This window comes from Labeo rohita, chromosome 11, assembly GCF_022985175.1.
Source record: "Labeo rohita strain BAU-BD-2019 chromosome 11, IGBB_LRoh.1.0, whole genome shotgun sequence".
NCBI lineage: Eukaryota > Metazoa > Chordata > Actinopteri > Cypriniformes > Cyprinidae > Labeo > Labeo rohita.
The window spans coordinates 26,957,776-26,979,594 of NC_066879.1; positions in this window are offsets into that span (position 1 = coordinate 26,957,776).

Genomic DNA, 21,819 nt, shown 5'->3' on the forward strand with positions numbered 1-21,819 from the left:
CCAATATAAGACCTCTCAAAAGTAACATTTGGGGATGAGTTTAAAATCCAGTGGGGATGTCAAATCATCAGCTCATTCTACAAGTTGTCATAATGTTTTAAATGTTAAGTTTCTACTGAGAAACTTGCAGATCTTGATTGTAAGTAGTTTTCTTGTGAAAGATGTATTTGAAGGTATGATTCAGCCAGAAAATCTTTTCATCATTTACTCATGTCACTTCAAACCGTCCATGAATTTCATTTGAGAAGCAATAGCAGATGTTTAGCAGTACAATGAAGGCAAATGGCCAGAAAAGAACCATAAAATCAGAAGTTAAGTATAAAAGTCTTATTGTCTCAACTCATTCAGTAGGTTTTCTGAAGGCAAGCAACAGATTTGCAGTAGATTTGTTGAAGAAGAAATCCTTCCTTCTGCAATCATTTGTTCATATATGATGTCAATATGAAGTTTGACATCAATGACACTTAACAGCATTAGTTCACATGTGTCTCATGACACACTTTAAAGGAGACTTATTATGTCCCGTTTATGTAATATAAGTCTCATGAGTCCCCAGGATGTGTCTGTGAAGTTTCAGCTCACAATACCCCACAGATACTTTATTATATCATTTTGAAAATGTCTATTTTGAGAGAAAGCAGAAACACAGTGTTTTCGTGCATGTCTCTTTAAATGCAAATGAGCTGATGTTCCACGCCCCCTTTTCCAGAATAGGGCTGTGCCTTTACAGCTCGTACCTCAGATATTCTGCTAAAAACATCTGTTTGCTTTTGATTATCATGTCTATTGTGCTAAAATCATGCTTTTTGAACCATATTAGCTTAAACTTCTGATATACAGATTTCTGAGTGCACACATCTGAATCACGCACGCAGAAAGGGGCTGTCACACGGCATGTGAGTACTAAACTAAGTTCTCTTTCATGTCTTATTGCACTTAAACTGTCAAATACACACAAGTTTATGTTAAAAACACACAGGAGTTACAAAAATCTTGCAAAATCTGACGCACTCGTTTTTTTTCATATGCTCAAAAAGGCTTACCAAAACAAAGTACTGGGTTGTCCTTTTTCACATTTTCTGGGTTGGTAGATGCACCTGATGAGATTTTCATGATATGTGACGAACGTTCTAAAATGTGCAGTTATTTTCAGGGAAGCACACGGCTAAAGTCTACCTGATCTCATGATGAAAATGTACTTGTGGGAACTTTTTCGCAAGATGCCAAATATGTACCAATAAGTAAATATCACTGCAGTTTCCAACAGAAATGACGACTAGAGGCTGTAAAACAGTACACACTTGTAATTGTTTTCCTACACATTAATGATTACAACTCCATATACTTTGCTTTCCGGTGTTTCCCGCCAGATTACTACCCCCTACCAGTACTAGGACTGGTAGGATTAGGGTTAGGTGTGGAGTTAGGATTAGGCAATCATGTAGCGATTTCAACAAGAGAGGGTAAGAATTTGGCAAGGGTCAAAAATGGGCACAACACCACACGTAAAAAGTTTACTCGGTAGATCAGCCAGTATTGAACTGGATTTAGAATCCTTGGGTACGAATCCCATTAAACATATAACTCACGATGAAAGAGCAGAAAGATGAGAGATCTAAAACAAAACAGCATGCTTGCAATCGCGTTTTTACATCACATTTGCTTTTGTTCATACTATTAGGTAGGTTCAGATGTAGTGCAGATGGTATTTTATTTTAAAACGTCATAGAGCATTAGTGTTATAGCACCACTCAAGTCAGAACAACGGTGACACGTACAAAACCAACGTCACATAAAATGTACTCAATGTACATTCATCTGTTCCAGGGTAAAACCAAACACTGTTTTAGCACCACTCAGTAGATTTCACATCAAATGTGTCTTGCAAAAAAGTTCCCAACGGGGGTGGGGGAGGGGAGGGTTTAAAGTGGCGATGCACAGACCAATCGGAGTATGACATCAAAGTACTGCAAGAGTGATTTAAAAGCATCTTTTATCTTTAGCATTTTTCATCACTAATCGCTCGCGGTACTTTGATGTCACACACTGATCGGTCTGATGGTGATGATCTGCTTCAAGTCAAACAAGCCTAATGAACCAATGGACCATTCATAAAGACAGCCATTTACTTTACTCCTGAATGAATTTGAACTAATCAAATGAATGAATAAATGACTCAATGACTTAATCATTAAGACATTTATCACCACCTATCGGCAGTTTTAGTTTTTTATTTAGAGTATCATTTCAATAAAGAAATAATTTCATATTTCCATAAAATAATAATAAAAATTATTAAAGGTATAGTTCTTCCATGACAACTCTCGAAAGATTTTAGCATGGTAATGGATATGACAAAGGTAATGTATCTGGTCTTGGCGGAATAAATCTGCTATGTTGGTTATTGCTATAGTTGTAGATTATTGCTGCTGCTGCTGCAAGCAAGTACAGGAACTTGCTACTGCCAAAGCATATATGTCGATACGGTGCTGTGAGTATTTAAGACATACTCCTGCTGCACAAATAGCATATAAAATAACCCGTAGCAGATCTATACAGGTGGAGCTGGGGAAGGTGGAGGGTTTCAGAGGAACTCTGAAAGCACACTGTTGTGAAAGGCTCGAGTGAATGCCAACCAGCCATTTAAAGGTAAAGGTGCAAACTCATTGGCTGTGTACGCGACATGAACCAGTCAGCTTGTGCCAAGTCATGTACGGCTGTGCATATTATCAGTTATGTTAACACCCGTCAGCTTGCACCATCTAGAGTTTCATGAAAGAACTAGGCATTTCACCCACACAAAATTAACATTTTGTCATCATTTACTCACCCTCATTGTCTAAAAGCCTATGTAGTATATTTTACGTTGAATCAAACAAAATATTTCTTGCTGAAGCTACTTTTTGTAATGTCAGTTTGATGCTTTACCGAACAATGTCTTTGAATTATGAATTATGTTTTGGGAGTAATTTCTCAGCCAAATTTGATGTGTGATTGAGTTGCGATTAATTAGATTAATTAATCGCCACATCATGTAATTAATTAGATTACAAATTTTAATTGCTTACCAGCGCTACTTTAAATACAACATCTGAACAATATGAGAAGTGTGGTAACCGTAGTAGGCTATAAGCGCAATAATCTGGTCTGTTGAATTATTGGAAACCTTGGGTGTGCATGATTTTCTAATAATTCAACGGCCCGTCGTCAATTAGCCTATTCTTTAAATGTTAGATGGGATTTATAACTATAAAGTGTTTTTTTGTCATGTTGTGATGCTTGACAACTTCCCTTCCCATTTACTTTTATTTATGGATTACATTCTTCCAAATTTTATTTTGTGCTCTGAGGAAAGCTGAAACATATGCAACTTTAAAAAGATGATAAAATGAGTAAATGCTGACAGAAATTGAAGTAACTATTCATTGTACTGTCTTCACTCCCTCTGAATGTGATGAGAGATGTTTGACATCCCTTATAAATACTGTTTTTACAATGTTTAAACAACATTCTCCCTAGTTGTGCAAGTCTTTAAGAAAAAAACTCTTTTACTTGCCTATAAATTCACATATTTGTTCCAGATACTCGAGTTTTAAAAAAAAACTGATGTGTATGCATTACATAACACATTGAATTATCGTCTAAAAATAGAAGTTCACCTAAGTTCTGATCATGTGCAGTTCATATGAAGTATATCATTAGTCATTATAACCTGAATGGTACAGAGAGGAAGGATGACCTTATCTAGAGATATTTCCTCCAGCCGAAAGTGGCTCGAATATCCAAGACCTTACTCTAATTAAATTGCTTCTAAACGTCACTTCTGTCTCTGCTAGAAATTGGTGTTATTAGTCTCTTGAAATAAGCTTTTCAGTTGATTCAGTCCAATTATATATCAATTAGGTGATCAATGACACATTGTTCTGCTCAGACATTCAGTCTGACACACAAATCCATGAAGGATGAAAAAATGTGTGGTGATATAAACAGGCTGAGATACTGGTACAAATTAGGATTGGTTCATATTTTCATGTTTTCTATTTTATATTTTACTGCCTGTCACTGAGTTTTGGATTGTGAAGTTGCATTTTATTAGTCATTACAGCCACAAATTTAGAAACAAAACAAAAAACAAGCAAAGCTTTAATTTTCAACCTCATAAACTTGTTGATGTAAGCCAACTATGACTTACGCAAGCTAACTATTATTGTGTAAGCTATTTAGAATTGAAATGGTTAAACTCCATAAAAATGAAGTTTAACCGCTGAGTAAATGTCTTAAGAAGATTAAGATAAGAAGGACTAAATGATTTTTTGTCTGAAGAGTCGATGCAGAATTATAAGTCACATGCATGCACCCACATGAATATCTTCACACCACAGTAATCATATGCACATGGGTGACATGTGTGCCGTTTCTTTTAAGATGGAGAGAGAAATCCATTACAGGCCCAAAGCATGTGTGCTGTCAGAAGATCACTGTTCTGTTCTTCCTTTGGGACACTGAGTGGGGATATTCAGCATTAAAACTGGATCAGCTATCCCACTTCTTTTGCTTTTCTTTTAGATGACCCTGGTTATATCACAAATCCAAGTATCAGCTCCAAGTAGACAATATAAAGCACATGCCTGAAGCCAGGTTTGTCGGAGTGACATAATTCTGACAAAACCTAAATGCATTTTTGTGGACAAGCAGTAAAAATCTAATCAAACTATTCAACGCTTGTGCAGTAACATGTTACAGATGTTAACGTTTTTGTTTTGAGATATTTTGATTCCTCTTTATGTGGACATTTTCTAATGAAACATTATTTGGCATTACATGTTAACAAAAAGGTCTTAAACAATGCATTTAATCAACATGTGGATTTAAATGTTTTCAAGCTGCCTTGGTAGTACCTGTCCAAACTCATTTAAGGAACAGCAAACTTTCCCTTATTTGGTTTTATCTGGGTGTGTCACAACATAGCTACTGAATCAGTCATGTGAGATGAACAGCACTGTGAAATGCATTTGGCAGCATAACTCTCCAGAAATAACCATCCTCTTTTATCCAATAGCTGGATGTTGTTTTCCCTTTGGAGGCTTGAACATATTCAGTACTTTACTCCATTAAACTACAGATGTTGCACAAGTGCTGGGCGATATACCAGTTTGAATTACACAAACGGTATGAATTTTTAAAGGGGTCATCGGATGCAAAGTTCACTTTTACATATTGTTTGAACATAAATGTGTATTGCCAGTGTGTGTACACAGTCTGACTGCCATTGTTTCGATGCCGGAGCAGGAAAGTAGACAAATTGCTCCTAAGCGACTGAGGTGTTCTGTTGTCGGACGTAATAATATACATAGTAGTCATCATTTACTCCTGACATCTGAGCTGGTGAAGATGCAGTGGATGACTTTTGTTCGTGAAGGGAATGTGCCTGGCTAAACACGGCTAAATGCGGTTAAAGTAAACAGTGTCTCCTCATGCCACAGAGAGAAGAGAGGGGCAGGGTGAGCAGAGCTCATTTGCATTTAAAGGAACATCCAACAGAATGGATTGATTTTTTCAGAGTTGATTTTGACAAGATAAAAAGGGTATTATTTTACAGTACCACTGAGAATTTTTAACCGAAGTACGTTCTAGACTTTTCATTAAGACTTAAAGAATCATATCAACTTGTGGAAAATGGGCATCCGATGACCCCCTTAACAGAAACCAGAGATGCTGAAGACAAATGCAAAGAGGTGAAAATATTGTAGCAGGCAGATCAAGCTCACCATTCACAATGCACAAAATGTAGGAAGAAAATTCTAAATACTGATTTGTGGCTTTATTAGAATGTATCTCTGAGGGGAACCGACTGTATTCAGAAAAGTTTAGACTTTTTAATGCATAGCTTTTTAATGCAGTATTCATAAGCGTTGAGCTGCTTTGTTTACAGCAGTAACGAAGGAAATCCTGCATCGCTGCTGTTCCATAAGCGCCACCTGCGGTCAGAGAGAGCCACTGAAGATGCAGTGGATTACATTTGTTTGTGAATGGAATGCACCTCCTGATCTTCATAAATGCGTCTATGTTCGCGCAAATCATTCGAATCTTTGCAATCACCTTTCCTAATAAGTTAGCTAGTTAGAAAGTTTTGCGGCTTAACACGCTAAAAACATGCTTTTTGCAGAGCTCATTTTGACAAGGTACAAAGGGTGTTGTTTTACACAACCACTGAAAATTTTTAACCAAAGTATATTATAGACTTTTTATTAAGACCCTAAAGAATCATATCAACTTGTGGAAAATGGGCATCCGATGACCCCTTTAAAGTCAGACCATTCTGTTTTCGCTTTGAATTTTGTAAAATGCTGTAAAATCTAATTTACAGCAAAAACTGCTCATGCTATGTAGCATGTTTGTGTATCGTGATTAAAATGGCGTGGTTCTGCAACTGTTTTATGCATTGTGATTAGAGATGCACGATATTGGATTTTTGCCGATATCCGATATGCCGATATTTTTTCATCTCATTTTGGCCGATACCAATACCGATATATATCATTTTATTTGGAAAGTTAGTTTTTAACAATAACTTATTTGTTAGGATTAAATAAATAGTAATGAGTGGTTTACATTCAATCCCTTCTTTTTCATCAGTAGACTAGCATTATTTATGATCTGAATTTTGTAAATTAAGTTCACTTTTGCTATGTTATAAGCCGAACTTCGGATGCTTTCACTTTCGATTTTGCAATCTGAATACAACATTTCAAAACGAAAACAGAAAAGTAGAACTAAACTGGGTGACTGTGAGGGTGCTTTGCGGGACATGAACAGGACATAATTCATTGCTACAATTTCTTAATTCGTTCCTATGATTTATTAATTTATTAATTTGTAAAATGAGGGAACGAATTAATATGTAGTATTAACGAATTGTTAATTTATTCCCACAAAATATTTTATTTCCCACCCGCAATTTATCACAGTAAGAGATACGAAAACATGGATTAAAAGTGAATGACAAGAAAATAAACCTAAGAAATTAAAGGGTGAGACGGTGAGGATTTGGGAAAATAAAAATATTAAGTTATGTCGCAATTCGTGACCAACTGGCAAAACAGTACACCTTTTTTTGCACAAGAATACCAACATGTTTACCTTCTCTGGTTTAACAAGCGGTCTTTTACCCTACTCGAAAACCAAATCCTCCGTCCGCAATCTTTCCAGAATAGTCGCGTCCTTTTGCCGTCACCGCCTGGCTCGTGCTGACACTACAAATACAAACCAGGCTCTACACCCGAAGCGCTCACAACGAAAACTACTCTTCGCGTGATCAGTGAAATCCTGAATATGCCACGGCTTTGTAACTCTGTAACCCGCGCTGTATGGAGCAGTGCGACCATGTCAAATTTTAACTTGCACATTTAAAAAAAAAAAAAAAAATGTGACAGTTTTGATCAGTCTAGAGCCCTGCAATACAAAGGCATTCAACATGGAAAGAAAGTAATAGAAATGTAGTCACTAAGTCATGTTTAATTATAATTTCTAATTATTTTATATGGTGCACTTCGCTCTGACAGGGCTGCAGGACACGAACATAATTATTTCCTACAACTTGTTAATTCGTTCCTACGTTTTATTAATTTATTAATTTGTAAAATAAGGGAACGAATTAAAAAGTCGTATTAACGAATTCTTAATTTATTGCCACGAAATCTTTTATTTCCCACACGCAGTTTACCCGCATAAATGATCCGACAACATGGATTAAAAGTAAATGACAAGAAAACAAACCTGCGAAATTAAAGGGTGAGACGGTGATGATTTGTGAAAAGAAACCATAAATATTATTAAGTTTGTGGCAATTCGTGACCAACCGGGAAAACAGGACACACAGCCGCTTATGGCTTTAAATGTATTGGCTCGAACGGCATGAATCCAAAAGTATGGTCGCTACTAACATTTGCCTGCTAACCAATTATTTAACTTATAAAGAATGCTTTGTACCTCACTTGTGTCATATTCACGAAAAATGTTTCATATGAGCAACAGTGTGTTTTGCCGTCGCGCCGCCGAAGAAAGAGAATTCACTGACCGCGCGCCGTAATTACTTTTTATTTTAAATGCAGATCATGTCATGTGCAAACACAGCCATTGGGTTTCAAAATACAACAAAGAGCATAAAACCATTTAAAATGTGCATTTAGCGATCTAGTGACTGGATATGAAACAGGCAACAGTAAATTATCCCAAATGGAACAACGGCGCGTTTTCTCCTATAGCCGCTGCTGCCACTGCACGTGCTATTGCTATGCATCATTCTGTATGTGTATTCTCAGTTTAAATGCAGCGATCCAAAACAGTGAATCTACTCCTCATTCAGTCAAAACCTTGCTTCAAGAATGAGCCACACTGCTGACATGATCTAATCCCTAGCACACCCTTAGCACATGTGAGTTAACATATTCATCTTATCGGCAAAACATATCGGCATAATGTTTCATATCGGGCCGATGCCGATATTTACATTTGAAGTCATTATCGGCCGATTCCGATATCAGTCCGATAATATCGTGCATCCCTAATTGTGATTAATATAAATGCACAGTTAGGGAAAAAGTGCAATAAACCATCCAACCGCCAGAATCCTATAAAAAACGTCATACAGATTTTTAGTCAAATTGCCCAGCACTGCATCTAACTTGCTGATTTTAAAGCTTTCAGTTGTTCTTTCCCTCTCTCAGACACAGTTTTCCTCCTCTAACCTTATACCATCTGATATTCTTCTGGTTTATTAAATTTCTGAAGCAGAGGCACACTGTGTCACATGACTTCCCAACACTGGATGTTTCAGAGACTATACTTTAGCACACCAATGTCCTTTGGAACTGTTTTGGCTTTATAATTGTTTCAACAAATGTTCCATTGATTTTGGAAATTTGTCAACCTTATTTATCTGTTTTTGGGGATTTACTTACCACACTGAGCAATATGTGCTCACATTGTGGTGGTTGTGGTAACTGCCCAGATTAATGGTTTGAATTGCTAGCCACAAGTTTTACACTGCCCTCTCAGCAGCCCTGGGCTTTTGGGACTGTGCGTCCAAAAATATTTTCTCTAACCTCAAACCCTTTTCCCTCACATTGTATGTAGTAGCAGCAAACACGTGTGGCCCACTACAGTCTTGTAGTGCCTAGCAGCATTCATTGGTCTCATGAGAGTGGGGCCAGCCCATAAAAATATTGTAAAATTTATTGTTGAGGCAGATCCGCCACTTGGATCCACCGTGTAGTTCTGCCCTTTTTGGTTTTTAGCTATTGTTTTTGTCTGGCATTTATTATGAAGTTTTTTCATGGGTCATAATCTCATTTGCTTCATAGCTACATCTAAATCAGTCATTTATTCATTATTTCCTATTTAGTGAATGGCACATAATGCACTATATGGGGAAGTGAGAAACAAAAATGAGTGAGCAACCTCAGATTTTTGTCATTAAATACATATATTACGAAGAAAATAAATTAATAAATAGTTCACATCAGGATCATTTCCCTCAAGGAGACATGAGATGCAGTGTCTCCTCAAAAAATTGGATGAAAAAAATTGTACAAAAATAAAACGCACATATTACAAAATATGACATTAAGAAGTGTACAAATCACTTGCTTTTCTAAAGAAACATAATCCAACAGCAACGCCAGCAGGTAAAGTTACAGTGGGAGTCCGCGTCTCTCCCCTTACCAAAAAGAAGTATACTTCAAGTTTATGTCATTAAGTATACATAAGTAAAGTTCAGGTATATTATTAAGTATACTTTATGTAGTAAGTATACAAATGTCAGTGTACTAGTAGTATACTTGTAAGTGTGTTATTTCAGTACTCCTTGGGACTAAATTGGCCCACTTTCTAGTATATAAAAGTATACATTTAAGTAAACTTTAAGTATAACAGTAGTAAACTTTGAGTACACAACTAGTTTTAGTTTGTACTCCAACTGTACTAAAACTTATAGGTATACTGATAGTTTACTAATTAAATACTTGTAGCATTTTTAGTACACTTTGAAGTATAGTCTCAGTAAACTACTAGTTTTGTAGTTTTATACTGCAAGTATACTCGTAAGTTTTCTTTAAGTGAACTTTACATCATACTTTAAGTAGGGGACCGCAGGGCACAACCTAACACTTTTTAAATCTCTCAGTTTGTGTAAATCCATTTGGGGTTTAGAGTATAATTTTTTATCCATGTTAATTTCACACTTGTCTAGTACAAATGTGTTGCTTTGTTTCATAATTACAGTGTATACGTTTTTCGTTATTTACCTCAAAAGAAAGGAAGTGAAAAGTGGCAACATGCCCCACAGATGGGGTACATTGTAACATGTGAGGGGCACGTTGTAACATGACCATATGACAGCTTAAAATGTTATCTGATTGAATGAAAAAAAAAATATACACAACAAACAGTATTTTGTCAATAAAATAAAATGATTAACTTTTTCAAATAAAATAATGGCGTTTTTTAAGAATGAAAAATCATCTAATTTTTTGAGTTTCACAATGAACACATCGCAACCATGTGTGGGACGGCCCTGACCGCAAAACACAGCTATACAGTATGGTTAAAAAAAATGGCCCAAATAGATGAAACACATTTAGGCATTCACAAAAACACTCCCCTCCCTCCAAACACAGCTCTCATAGAACACGAGACACATAAACGGGCCAAAATGCTTTACATGCATTTTCTTGAAATAATAATTTCTCAGCATCGATTGTGAGTATTTATTCACCTGTTTCTTGTGGTTTCTTTTTAAAATCCATCAAAGAAAATAGTGTACAGATTGTAACGCAATCTGTACACTATTTTCGTTACAACGTTTCCCATCAGCGTGACTGGAATATAAAACTGGTTAGCGATATCTTCAAAAGGCTTTTGAATTTTGGCATACTTTTTTTTTCTCTGTATAGCGTTCCTATGGCAACTAGTAAACACCGTAAATTTGGTTACGCTACTGTGTGTGGAAATAATTAAACCAGTTTGTGCCCCGCGCACCCCTTTACTACTATGTCCTTACTATGTCCCTACTATTAGGAATAAATTTGTATATATTTGTTACATTTTTTTATAAACACTTGAATGTGGGTAAGTTTTATAAGTAATAAAAAATAAATATTTTTTTAGAATAGAACAAAAAGATAAAAAGAATATGAATTGGATTCAGAGTGACAATCAAAACATTGATGGAGTTGATCAATACCCCAAAGCTTGATATTACCTCTTCATGGGTCACATTTTATTCTATAACGTTACAGTTTTGATGCTGTTTTATGATTCATGACTGTGTTAAAAATGTGTGGAAGCATCTGTTGGTTGGGTTTCTTCTTGTGTTCACTTGTGTTTTGGAAATTCTTTACAGAAAATGCGTAATAGCACCCACTACCATATAGCAATAAAAACATGGATTCTCAGAAAACAATATTGCCCCAATATATTTAGACTTTTTCTAAGTCAAGTATACTTAAATGTAATTTTAAGTATATTTTTGAGAAGTACATAAAAGGACATTTCTGAGAAGCACATAAAAAGTAGACTAAAAGTATACTTAGTATACTATATAGTACAAAACAGCCAAGACTTTGGACATTATTCCTGTGATGCAGGGAGTCCAATAAACGTACCTTTATACTGCTGAGCGTATGGGCTCTGGGGCCCATCTCTTTTTCTAGGGCTCTGTGAATTCGGCATCACTCATAAATATTATGTCCTGGGCCCCCTGAATTCAAGCAAGCTACACTTTAACCTGCCAGCCAGCAGCTACATCTGCTGCATCTGGTCATCTATTTTCCCCGTCTCTTCCTTTGAAAGTACACCCCTAGACAAAAAAAATTTCTCAGCCTTTTCCTCATACCTACATATACTTCAAAGCAGAAACGCAACCACAGAGTTATCATATATCTGTTTGTACAGCAATAAGAAAGTCCTTTTAAAGATTCCTAAAGAGAATCCTTGTGTTTTTTATTCTCAGTGTGTGTGAGGCCTTGCACGACAAATATGATTTATCATCTTTGTATCCTTGAAAACACATTCCTAGAAAATGAAATACTCTATTTGGTAATTGTATAATTACGTGTCTACTCCAAACCGCTGTTGAGATACAGTTATTTAAATGACTGTCACAAAAAAAAAAAAAAAGACAAAATGGCCTCTAATGATTCCAAACAATTTTTTAAATCTATTTTATTTGATTTATTAGTTTTGTATTTTTTATTTTTTGACAAAATTAGGAGATTTACAGAACAATAAACAAAATAAAGCATCAGCAACAGGTTAAGTAAAAATATTATGTATTTATGATATGGTGCATATATATTTATGCTCTTCTCTAAAGTTTTTTTTTCGCTCCTAGCACACTAACACGGACGCTATGGATGCTGAATGACATTTCTGTACAATTCTGTTCATAAGTTCACATACCCCTTGCAGAATTCGTAAGATGTTAATAATTTTAACAAAATATTAGGGTCATAAAATGGCAAGTTCTTTTTTATTTAGTGCTGTCCTGAATAAGCTCTTTCACATAATAGATGTTTACATACAGCCCACAAGACAAAGGTTCAAAAGTTTACATACCCCTGAATCTTCAGTCTACTTTGTGGATGATCAACAAATGTGTCTATGTTTTGCGATAACTGTTTGTGAGTCCCTTTTTTGTCCTGCGCAGTTGAACTGCCCAGAAAAAAAAAAAAAAAAAAACACTTCCAGATTCTGGACATTATTCTGTTTTCTTGCATATTCCGTATATTTGAATAATTGAATAATTTCCAGCAGTCACTGTAGAATTTTGAGATGCATCTATTCACATTCATCCATCTTGAGATCCATCCTTTCACACCCTCGACAAAAGTCATTTGGAAATGATTAAGTAACCAAGACTGTCCTTGCAAAACTGATTATGCACTGACTGCAGCGCATCTGTAGGGGTGAATGGAATATTGTTTCAGATTAGGTTTCAGATGATCCCCGTCTCCTTCAAACTGTGTGAGGATGAAACGGTGAAACAAAATCGTCTGAGAATGATCTTTTTTACAATGTCTCTCTGTGTGAGACAACAAGAATGGAGTTTAGAATCGATTTACCTGAACATAGGAAGACAAATAAAATCATATTTTTCTAACAGTTCATTATTTTCTGTTAAAAGTACTGAGATTCATGTATGAGACAGCAAAGGAAGATATAAAAAAATCTTCATGTGTCCTTTAAACATCCTTTAAGATTAGATCAGCCTGGTTTTGTTGACTATGTAACCACATAAATACAAACATAACACTTAATACTAAATTAGGATGCAGTTCACGGACCATGGTCACGTGTGAATGTCACTGAATGCTCAAAAACCACACAAAAAAAGCTTGGTTACACAATGGATAACAATCTGTATTCACGATATGTGGTTGTTCAGTTGCTGGGGGAAAAAGTTTGGATCAGTTCCGAGTATAATAACGGCTTGACCGTTCCACCGACTGTCAAAAGTAATATCAAACATTGAGCTGACAGGACCATTAAATCTGCAGGGAGCTGAGTTGCTGTGGCTGTTAGCGCCGTGCACACGCTGAAAGATCCAACCGCATACATCTGTTCCTGACGATTCATCAATGATTATGGAAATAAATCTTACAACTGATAATCAGCTGAAAAACAGTCGGCTAGTGGAGCACCAGCCATACAGGCTTAGCACATTGCTAAATAATGAGCTTGCCAGGCTTGCATATTCTTATTTGATTAAATGTAATGATCAGTTATTAGGCCACAGGATATGCAGCCAATATTTGTTTAATTGACGAAAACAAGAAAGAAAGATGTCAGATGGATTTAGCTGGTTTTGCATCTGAACTCTTCATATTTACACTAATGCATTTCCAGCAGAAGTCCAGCACATACAAATTCTGCTTTCAATGATGAAAAAGCAACGTCCATTTTAAAGAAGTTAAGAAACACTTCTCAAGAAGCATACCTCATAAGCTGAGGTAAATGTATCCTCCATGTCTCAGGAGCAGTGTGTTTTGGAGGCATCTCAACAATAGCGCAGTAGTCAGAATGTTTGCTGTGGCTCTCAGCAGTGTTTCATAAGAAAACCTCAAAAAAATTGTACACACAAATCTGGATTCCAATTTTGTGGACACATTCCATAGACGTAATGGTCTTTATATTGTACAACCTGTATTTTCTATTTCCTTACCCTAAACCTACACCTAAACTTACCTCTCATAGAAAACTTTCTGCTGTTTTAGATTTTCAAAACACCTAATTTGGTATGATTTATAAACTTGCTTCCTCATAGGGACTAAACAAAACAAAAAAAAAAGTCCCCACAAGGTCAGAATTTACTGGTATTACTACAGCTGTGGGGACATTTGGTCCCCACAACTATAGTATAATTTATAAGCTTGTTTCCTCACAGGGACCAAAAAAAATGTCCCCACAAGGTCAAAATGGTTTTACTATAGTTGTGGGGAGATTTGGTCCTCATAATGTAGGAAATACCAGGTACACATGTTACAGATTTACTGTATTAGTGAAGACAAACCTTTACACAGACCTGTTCATATCAGTCCATTTAACTCCACACACGTTTTCCGTTATTTATGAGACAATACTTCCCCATAATTTTTTGTTATTTACAAGCGCTTCCCCGCCAAACATGCAATTTTTTCGTTATTTATGACACAAAGTTTCCCTGCCAAACACGTTATTTATCATTATTTATGAGACAATGCTTCCCGTAATTTTTCGTTATTTGAGAGACAACGCTTCCCCGCCAAACATGTAATTTTTCGCTATTTATGAAACAATGCTTCTCTGCCAAACACGCAATTTTCCGTGTTTTCATGTTTTCACTGTTATATGCTTGGGGGCGCTATTACGCAACTCTTGAGTCCAGAATCTCCAGATTTAAAAAAACAGGTGAGGAAAACGCGGAAACAAGCATTCTCATATATAAGCAGATGCATATGAAAAATAGTACAATCATCAACAATAAACAGCATATAAATGAAAACAGCCCAATGTTACCGAGTTATATGTCGATTCAGGAAGTAGTAAAGTTTCCCAATTGTTGTGTAAAACAACACCCTTTTTACCTTGTCAAAAGCAGCTCTGTTCACAACAACCCGTTTGGTGCATGTCCCTTTAAATGGTAATGAGCTCTACTCACTCCGCCCCTCTCTGCTGTGGGGTGACGTGTGGTTCTCTCTGAGAATGTAAACTTTAGCCGCTGAACTTACTAACTAGCACATTATTAGGAAAGAACCTGGATCACGAATGATTTGTGTGAAAATTTACACATTTAGGTAGATCGGGGGGCGCATTCCCTTAAAAAACAAAAGTAATCATCTGCATCTTCAGCGGCTCAGATGTCGGGAGAAAATGTTGACTGCTATGTTCCTCCAACAACAGAATACCTCAAATGCTTAGGAGACATTCTTGTCTACTCCTGCTCTGGCGTTGAAACAATGGCAGAGAGTTTATCGCTCATTCAGCTCACTCAGGGCGGGTCTAAGGTAAGACGGCCATGTCAGTCAACTATTGCGGGCGCTGCCTTGGTCTGTGTGGTGTCACACAGCCAAGAATCTGAGAATGGCTTGATTTGAGAAAGGAACTTGATTTGTTATTATTTGTAAGGATTTTTAAAAAAAGCACTGGGTGGGTTATTATTATAGAGTAGATGTGTACACACACTGCCAACACAAATTTATGTTCAAACAACATGTAAAAGTAAATTTTGCATCCGTGATTTAAATAATCTGAAATAAAATAAGACATAGATTTTAGATGAAATATGAAAATTAGAAATATTGCCTTCAGAGGTAAATAGAATAAGCCAATTAAAAAAAAAAAATCCTAATAAAAATGACAAAAGCGACTATCAAAAATAATAAAATTACTCAAATGTACCGTATCTAAAATTAAAATGAAAACTGTAAAATTAAAAGCTAATTTAAAATGTTAATAAATAAAAGTATAATACAAAAGTATAAATAAAACTAAAATAGCACTGCTGAAATGTCCTCACAAGTAGGTTCATTGTTTCACTGTTAGTGAGAACAAATGTGAATAAATATGAGGACATCTATAAAGATTCCAAAATTTGTCTTCTTGCCACCTGCAACCAATCAAACTCTTCTGACGTGTGACTGCAAAACAGATGAAATGTCCTGACAGTAGACTATTGCAGTGTTTCTCAATGTTTTTCAAGCTCTGCCATTGCTATGAATTACTAAAAACAGTCAAAGTGAGACATCTATTCAATCAATAACGTAAAGTCAACCGTAGATTTATAACGTACTATTATTGCAGATATCACAATTCATGAATCATCTGCATACCGTCTGGTTATTTTAGAAACAGAGAAACTGTGAACTGAGTTTTCCCCAGAAAACAAACAAACCGTTTTTATAAGCTATACATGTATGGAAATCAAGTGAATTGTTAACATTGTCGTGCTGGGTGAAGAACAACAGACACCATGTTGTGTGCTCATGAAAACAAACATACAGGTCAGTGCAGAAAAACGTGTGAGTAAGTAGATACTACACTGTGTTTGCAAAAGCCCTTAACATGGTAACTGTATACATGGTTCCTTTTGAAGCTGTCGTGTTAGAAACAGTCAGGCTGTTCATGCTTTTTCTCTAAACTTGAGTTATGGATGCACAGACATTCAGCCCACTGGGTTCAAGAGCTGCTTGATTATATCGTCACTCTCTGCTACACAGGAACATTAATGTAGGAGTGAGCAATTAGTCATGCTCTCAAAAACACTGGTTATTTAGTAAACCTACCCACAAGCGAACTGCACATTAGTTCGCAGAGGTTGTTATTACTAACAGAAGCCACACTTACACTTGCTTGGTTGGATGATGGTATTTTTGAATTTTTGAACAGAAGAACGTAGTTTTAGATGATTTACTGCAATAAATACAGCACTCGCCTATTGGTGTTACCTAGAAAACCAATAATGAATCAGAAAACAATTCAGAACTCAAAAGAGTTCTGAATCATAATCATCACCACTTGCATATGGTATTGTTTAGTGATTTTGTTTGGTTAACAAACAATTTAAGGACTAATTTTTTTTTTTATCAGTTGAGTATTTAGGTTCATGTGTCTCTTTTGTCATGTTTTCCGGGTTAATTGCATGTCCCCAGGTGTCTTTTAAAATAATCTTGTTTTCCCATTAATCCTAGTGAGTAGAAACAACTCTTGTTTGCTTTGCTCTTTGTCACGTCTTGCCCTTTAATGGTTATTATGTTTTTGTTAAAGCGACTGTTCATCCAGAAATGAAAGTTTAAATGAATCTTTTATACTCCCCTGTGTCATTCCAAACCATTCTTTATTATGTGGAACATAAAAGAAAATATTTTAAAGATTGTTTCAATTGCCGGTTGTCCAAAACAACATACGGATTGGACTTTAATTCTATGGAGGAAAAAAAGTAAGAAAAAACAAAAACAGAAAAAAATAAGTCATGCAGGTTTGGAACAACATGACGATTACATAACTAAACTTTTTTTCTTTTAATCTTTTTATGCCACTATCTTAGCTCCAATCCTAATTTTCCAATCCCAAAACATTAAAACAGCTTTTATAGCTTTCTTAATGCTTCTTTAAAAAGTAAAGGCCAGTTTTCCAACAGTGGCTACATCGTCCTCGTTCTTAGAAAGAATCCTAGTGAGCTTTCTGTAATTTTATACATTCTCTGTGGCTTGACTAATGTCATTCAGGTGGCTGATGGAATGCTGTACAATGTGACTAACTGCTCAGTTATCTTGCTCCCCCAGCAGGTGGATATCAAAACATGACAACTGTAACTGTTATTATAGTTGAAATTAGTCAGCTTGACAGGGAAGAACTTTTGTTTTTTAGGCCTATTAGGCCTACATTTTATACAGTTGAGGTCAAAAGTTTACATACAAAATGCATGTTATTTTTGATTTAGTACTGACCTGAATAAGATATTTAACATAAAAGATGGTTACATATAGTCCACAAGAGAAAAAATTAGCTGAATTTATAAAAAAAATGACCCAGCTCAAACGTTACATACATACACTTGATTCTTAAAACTGTGTTGTTACCTGAATGTGTTTTTTTTTTTTTTTTGATAGTGATAGTTGTTCATCAGTCCCTTGTTTGTCCTGAACAGTTAAACTGCCTGCTGTTCTTCAAAAAATCCTTCAGGCCCCCAAATTCTTTGGTTTTTCAGCATATGCAACTAATATATATACATATTAGTTGGCCTCAGTGTGAAAAGATCTCAAAATCATACAGTTGTTGGAAAGGGTTCAAATACACAAAAATGCTGAAAAACCAAAGAATTTGTGGGACCTGAAGGATTTTTCTAAAGAACAGCGGGCAGTTTAACTGTTCAGGACAAACAAGGGACTCATGAACAAGATTACCAAATAAAAATACAGCTGTGGATCATTCAGGTAACAACACAGCATTGAGAATCAAGTGTATGTAAACTTTTGAGCAGGGTCATTTTTATAAATTCAACTATTATTTTCTTTTGTGGATTATATGTAAACATCTTTTATGTAAAATATCTTATTTAGGTCAGTACTAAACAAATATAAAAAAATAACATGCATTTTGTATTATCTGTCTTATTTTGATAAAATAATTAACATTTTGCAGATTCTGCAAGGTGTATGTAAACACTTGATCTCAACTGTATATAATTATTTTCACACTATTATATAAGATTTCAGTTTTTGTACTGTATTGTGGCAACAGATATTACTGCAATGGTGCTAAAATGAATTCTGATTTATGTAATAAAAATGATAACTAATAATAAAAAATAAAAAAAAAACTGTTAGAAATAATCATCAGTTTCTGAAGATGCTAATTTATAAAAGGCTTTACAGCTCCACAGAGGGAAGAAGACCTATCAGAAGATTTTCCAGATGAATTATGGGAAAGTGAGCATCAGTGGATGCAAGTGGATGAGTTATATTGATATGTATGTTTGATTCAGTTGTTAAATTTTCTCATTCTATTTGGCAATATTTGTTTTCATTTAGGCATTATGTAGAACCAATATCATTTATTGAAGAACATCTCTGGAGACCTTACTGCATGTTTCCCTCTTACAGCAATGTGTTTTTTATTATCAGATATGAGAACTGAAAACATTTCAGTAAAAGAGACAAGAGCCAGGCACCACAGGATTGTGGTTTTACATACTGGTTAGTGGCATGCTAACACATCAAGCTGACACATATATATGACACTTATTATACCCTACCATTTAAAGGTTTAGGGTCAGTAAGATTTTTGAAAGAATTTGAAGAAAATCTTCAGCAAGAATATATTAGTTTCATCCAAACTGACAGTAACAACATTAATGCTACAAAAGATTTCTATTCCAAATAAATCATGTGATGCTGCAGACTGGAGTAATGACTCTTGAAAATTCAGCTTTGCCATCATAGGAATAAATGTTAAAATATATTAACATAGAAAGTAGTTTTTTAAATAACAATAACATTTCACAATATTCCAATTTCATTTTTTAAGCAATTTCTTTCAAAACCATTAACAAAAATCTTTATGAAAATAAGCATACTTTTTTATAAGTTAAAGGGGCCTTTTATGCAAAAATCACTCTTATAAAGTGTTTGAACACAGTTGTGTGGCCACAGTGTGTAAAAACAACCAGCATCACCAACCCATTTTTTTATAATCCCAAAAAATCATAAACAGTCTCTTTGAACACGCCATTTCAGATTTTTCCATGCGTACACGTAATCTCTGTACATGTCTGCTCTGTTAGCATAGACAGTCAGCCCTGCATAAGAAGCAGTCTGCCATTACTAATTTCTCGCTCTAGCTGCTGGAAATATACGATGTCAGTGCCAAAGAGGCATTACAAGTATTGGGTTTTGAGATGCACCAACAAGCATCTGAGTCATTGAGGCTCAGATGGTGTGGTTAAAATTTAATTTTCGAAGGAAATGTCCCAAAAAAAACTGGTGAACTCCCCTATATGTTTATGGATCGATACACTTTGTGTCCGAACGTCAGCTCCAGACAAAGTAAGAATCACACGTTTGTTTTCTAAATTGCCTTTCTGTAAGAGCTTCTTGGCACTCTGTAAGGATAATATTGCTAAAGCTACTGTTGTCTCTTTTCACTGATTTTGACTTTACATGCTACCAGACTGATCATAAATATGACTGTGTATAGTTCAAAATTGCATGTGAAAGCTATGTAAAGTCGACCGCTTGATGGTGTCGAGCTCATAACCTTAAGTGGGACTTATAAAGTGTGTGATAGCACACAAAAACACCATGAGACAAACTATGTCATTATTTTTAGCACAACGTGCTACCCGTTCGTGTAAAATCAGATGACTGACTTTTAAACTGATTTCAGTTCGAACATATAAGGCTGAACAACGCTACTGAGAGTTTCTGATATTTTCAGTCCATGAGATTGTTCTGTTTTGTTTTTGCTGGCTCTTGAAGCGCCGCCTTCTCCTGAAAAGGGGGCTGGGAGCACCAGCTCATTTGCATTTAAAGGGACAAACACAAAAATTGTGTGTTTTGGCTCATACCCTGAAAGTGGCAATTAAACAAGCAATAAATAATTATCTGTAGGGTATTTTGAGGTAAAACGTCCCATACACACTCTGGGGATATCAGAGACTTATTTTACATCTTGTAAAAAGGGGCATAATAGGTCATCTTTAAAGTTTTATTCAGTGGTGTATTGTAACTTAAGTAGTACTTAAGTATTGTAGTATTTTTCTGAGTATCTGTACTTTACTTGAGTTTTATATTTCAACTTTTCAACTTGTCAACTTTTACTTTTACTCCACTACATTTGCTAAATAAAATGTATACTTTTACTCCGATACATTTCCCTGAAGCATATTCGTTACTTTATTAACACATTTAATAATCATTTTATACAGGTTTAGTAAAACAATAAGTGACATGTTAAATTGCTTGTTTTTGCTCAATTTTGCCAACGGAAATAGTTCCAAACAAAGATCACAGCACTGTTTGCATCTCTGAGCAATGGACGGTGTTTACTTATTAAGTGAATCAGCTTTTTGAACGAATCGGTTGATAAAAATGATTTAGTGATTCACTCATTAACACAGTCAAATGCTTTGTTCTTGAATGAAGCAGCCGTTTGAATGAATCGGTTGAATCTCAATGACTCACTCATTAACAGTCACTTGCTGCCACCTACTGGCGGTTTTAATTGGACATTTCGACTATGTTTTTCATGTCTTAAATTATTTTGAATATCAGGATTCAACGTTTTATGTTAAAAACAAAACATTAGGCCTATTTATGCATCTGTAACTGCAGTTTAAATACATCCATGTCCCATCTGAGATACATTAAACTGTGTAAATACATCTAAATACTATTTCAGATGCAGATTCCAGAAATGTTTTCTTATGTTGGAACGAAAGACACTAAGTACTGGATGAAGTGCTTCTTATTCTTACCCAAAAATACAAAATTGGAAGAAAGAGTTAAAACTGAACACAATCTTGCTACTCAAGCTGTGTATAAGCATATATATGCTTCTTTGCTTCTTTGCATTTTGCACTTACTTGTACTTTTACTTTCAATACTTTCAAATGTATTTAAGTACAATAAATATCACATACTTTTACTCAAGTAGTATTCTAAACGGTGACTTCAACTTCTACCAAAGTCATTTTATGGTAAGATATCTGTACTTCTCTACTTCTACTTAAGTATGGCTTTCAGGTACTTTATACACCACTGGTTTTATTATTTTTTTTCCTCT